Raw genomic sequence first — 4,462 nt, 5'->3', positions numbered from 1 at the left:
TGGAATGCTTTTGATCATTTTGCAAATCAGGAAAGCCAATGACCTAAAACTGTGCCAGGACCTTGAGTAGACTGGTTCGTCCATTTCAGGCTGCTGGTTGGCAGGCCCCTCTAAGGCCTTTCATTCTGACTATTGTGACTCCTGGAACATTGGTCAGAAGATGAGTCTGAGCATCGTCCCGTCTAACTCTGTGAACCAATGTCTGGCTAAAACTGGAATGTCCAGCCCAGTATTTTTAAAAATCACCCACAAAAAAGAGATTCTACAGGTCTTCACAAAACCTGGAATTTCCATGAGGATGCCTAATCTTTAGAATCCAAGCAGTCAGCATTGAAGTTAAGCTTCCAGGAAGCAGTTTGGTCCTTATAATCCAAACAACCAGTGGTTGAATTAAAATACAAGCTTGAAACTCCACATCCCTGGGCAGAAAGAGAAGCTAGGGACTGGCTGAGGTGGTTGGTGACTGCATTGGTACCCATGGGGCTGAGTGTCCCTGGTCCAGGACATTGGTGATGCATAGGGGTCAAATAAGATCCACAGTCCATGCCCCCAAAGTAGGACACCGAGCAGCATATCCTTGATTGTACCTGAAGCCTTGAGAATGGGTCACATGGTAGGGCCTCTGTATGCAGGAAGAGGAGGCGGACAAGGGATCTGACAGTGGGGAGACAGAATTTGGGATCCAGATAGACATAGGAGCCCTGCTGCCAGAAATGGCTGGGACTGAGGTGCTGGGGGGTGAGTTAATTGGCCACTGGTTCCACTCTGTGAACTCACTTCCTGAGCTGGAGAGGTCTTCTTTTTGGCAGGTCTGACTTTGTTTTGACCTCCATTCTGTTGTTGTTGCTGCTTGATGGTGGCATTTAGCTCTTTGATTCTTAAACCATACCTGTGCCCTGGACCCCTGGGGTGAGTTGGTTTTTCAGCACCATCTCTTCTGCATGATGTCTGGGGACCAGGTCTTAGCAAACAGTTCTTCAAGCACGTCTAGCTGCACCTGGGGGAACATTGTCCTCTCCCGACACTATTTGGGGGGAGGTGGGTGGTGCCCCTGAGGAGCAGCCCCAAGTGGTCAGACTCAGCCCATTGACTGTGTGAGGCAGTTGTTTAAGATGAGCCATCATAATAAGGTTGCTGTGAGGTATACTGTTGGCCCAGATCAGGGGTACCCAGCTGGAAGGTCACGTTTCTCCTGGGGTGGACAGGCTCCGGGGCCTTGGTGGGTGGATTTGGAGTGCAGGAACTAAGGGCAGGACCAACAGACAGGTGCTGTTTCTCAGCCTCCTCTTCCAGGTCTTCTTCTAGGAGTCGTCCAGCTTTAGGCCTTAGGTTTGTCTCTCATCCATTTTGAGTAGACTTTTGTGTGTGGTGTAAGATAAAGGTCCAATTTCGTTCTTTTGCAAGAGGAGATCCAGTTTTCCCAAGGTTATTTATTGACGACATTGTCCTTCCCCTTTTGTGTCCTTTCCCTCCTGGCACCCTTACTGAAGATCAGTTGACCGTAAATGTGTGGGTGTACTTCTGGGCTCTCTCTTCGGTTCCCTTGGTGTATGTGTGTGTCTTAATGCCAGCACCAGTTTGAAAAGAATTGGCTTTACTACTTTAAATATTTGGTAGAATTCACCAGTGAAGCTGTTGGTCTTGTGCTTTTCTTTGTTGGGAAGCTTTGGATTACTGATTCAACCTCCTTACGAGATACAGAGCTGTTCACATTTTCTATTTCTTCTTAATTCAGGCTTGGTGTAGGTTGTGTATTTCTAGGATTTTTCCCATTTCTTCTAGGTTGTCCAATTTGTTGTATAGTTCACAGTAGTCTTTTATGATCCTTTTTATTTCTGTGGCATCAGTAATGTCTCTTATTTCTGATTTTATTTGTTTGAGCGTTCTTTTTTTTCTTAGTCTAGCTAAAGGCTTGTCATTTTTGTTGTTCTTTTCAAAAAACCAACTCTTAGTTGTACTTTTTCCTCTTTGTCTACTCTGTTTTGTTTATTTATGCTCTAATCTTGTTTCCTTCTTCCTGCTAACTTTGGGCTTAGTTTGCTTTTTCTGGTTCCTTGAGGTATAAAGTTAGTTTATTTATTTGGGATCTTACCTCTTAATGTGGGTGTTCATCACTATGAACTTTCCTCTGAGGAAGGATTTCTTCTGTTGCATCCCATAAGTTTTAATATGTTGTGTTTTTATTTTTGTTTTTTCTCAAGATATTTTCTAATTTCCCTTTTCATTTCATCTATGATCCATTGGTTGTCCAAGAGCATTTTATTTTAATTTTCACATGCTTGTGAATTTTCTAGTCTTCCTTCTGCTTTTGATTTCTGGTTTCATTCCACTGTGGTCAGAAAATATACTTGGTATGTTTTCCGTCTTCCTAAATTTATGTGGTACATGTTTTCAAACAAGATATAAATTGTATCTGTTGAAAGCAAGTAGAGTTCCAAGGAAAGCAGACTCTGTAGAAGGAGATTAACATGCAGGAAGTTTACTAAGGAAATTTTAGGATTAACACCCGTGAAAGAGACCAAAGCAGGAATGGGTGGAGAGAGAGAGACTGGGTGGCAGTGCAGTCACAAGGAAGGCCTCAGCGGATCCTGAGGGGAGCACGGGAGGAGGGATCGCCCTTTAGAATTGTCGCAGGTTGGGGCAAGGGGCCACGCATGGAGCAGTGATTGGAATGCAGGCTGCCCCTCACTTGGGTGAGGTGACCCTGTTCAGCTGAGAGCGGTCAGCCTGCAGCACTCCCAGTAGCTGGGGGAGGGAACTTGGCAGCGCTGAAAGGAGGCCTCTCGGCACCAAGATCTCAGCGTTGACTACAGTGCATGTTGTATGTACTGGACTTGCCTTTTTGGCCCAATGTTAGGTTTTTGAGATTTATTCATATTAATGTCTGTAGTTGTAGTCGCTTATTTTAATTGTCTTATAGTATTCACTTTTATAAATACCTCACAATTTTTTTTTAGAGATTTATTTATTTATTTGAGAAAGAGAGAGAGAGTGCATGGGCATGAGTTGGGGGAGGGAGAGGGAGAGGGAGAGAGATAATCTCAGGCAGACTCCCCACTGAGCCCAACGTGGGGCTCGATCTCATGACTCTGAGATCATGAAACCAAGAGTTGGATGCTCAACTGACTGAGCCACCCAGGTGTGCCCCTAAATACCTCACAATTTTTAAACACATTTCCCTACTGACAGATGTTGAAGTGTTGTAATTTTTCACTATTGAAAAAATGTGGCTATGAACATTATCTCCTTAGTGAATGCACTTAGTGGGTTATATAGCCAGAAAATTCCTGGGTCTTAAGATACGGACAACTTCAAATTTAGTAACTACAGTATAATGAAATTGCTCTCTCCAGTGGTTGTACCTTGCTTTATACCCTCAAAACACTTGTCATTGTCAGACTGATTCTGCCAGTTTCATGGGTATGAAATGGTATCTTGTCGTGGTTTTAGTTAGAATTTTGTTGAATTCTGGTGAGATTGAGAATTTATGTGTTTTTTAGCCCCTTGAGTTTCTACTATGAAGTGTGTATTCCAGTTATGTGCCCATTTTCCTATTGTTTTTTTTTTTTAAGTTAATTTGTAAGCAAGATTTATATATTTTTCTTACTCATTCTTTGTTGTTTATATGTGTACAAATATCTTCTCCTGGTTTGGGGCTTGATTGTTCACTTTTAAAATAAAATCTTTTGCTGAATAGGAGTTTCCCTTTAACGCAGTCACATTTAATCAGGCCTTCTTGTGCAGCATTGTGTCTTTGTGTCTTCTTTTTAAAATTCTTTCTTAGGCTAGGTCATGTAAAAATATTCTCTGTTTTCTACTGAAAGTTTTAAAGTTTTGCTTTGCACAGTCTCACCTACAGTCCATCTAAAATGGAGTTGTGTGTGTGTTGTGAAGCATAGAAACCTCATTTTACTTTTCTCAGGACAGCCAGTTTTCCTCTCAGCCCTTACTAATGGGTGCATCCTTGCCGCATGGTGATGCAGCGCCATCCTGTCGTATGGTTTCCATCGATGAAGATCTTCTGGGGACTCTTTTTTTCCTTGGTCCACTTCTTTTTTTCCTGCTCCAATTTCACACTGTGAAATTTTCTTTATTTCTTGGTGGTGTCTCGTCTCGTAGAGCACATCCTCCCTTCTTGCTCTTCTTTAAATTGTCCCTACTTGTCTTCCGCTCTCCCATCTGCATTTTAGAGTTCCGTTCCATGAAAAACCTTCCTTTGATTGAGTTCATGCACTGAATTTATAGATTAATTTGAGGAGAATTGACATCTTTATCGAACACTAAATACTTCCTGTCGATGTCTTATTTAATATCTGTATGTAGGTCTTTCTTACTGTACACAAAATTTTTATAACTTACCTTTCTACTAAATACTGACACTTTCTTTTTTTTTATTATAAGATTTTTTATTTATTTATTCATGAGAGACACAGAGAGAGAGAGAGAGGCAGAGGGAGAAGCA

At 42.0% G+C, this 4,462-nt stretch overlaps 1 pseudogene; it reads right to left on the bottom strand.

The window, feature by feature from the left end:
* Nucleotides 1-272: 272 nt before the first annotated feature.
* Nucleotides 273-1,124, bottom strand: LOC112810946 (homeobox protein OTX2 pseudogene; annotated as a pseudogene).
* Between the last annotated feature and the right edge of the window lie 3,338 nt (nucleotides 1,125-4,462).

The sequence above is a fragment of the Callorhinus ursinus genome, unplaced genomic scaffold (assembly GCF_003265705.2).
Source record: "Callorhinus ursinus isolate GAN/ISIS: 27379988/994484 unplaced genomic scaffold, GSC_fseal_2.0 scaffold12, whole genome shotgun sequence".
In the NCBI taxonomy this organism is placed as follows: Eukaryota; Metazoa; Chordata; class Mammalia; order Carnivora; family Otariidae; genus Callorhinus; species Callorhinus ursinus.
The sequence above is the reverse complement of the archived record's forward strand: the minus strand, read 5'-3'. Positions and strand labels throughout refer to the sequence as shown.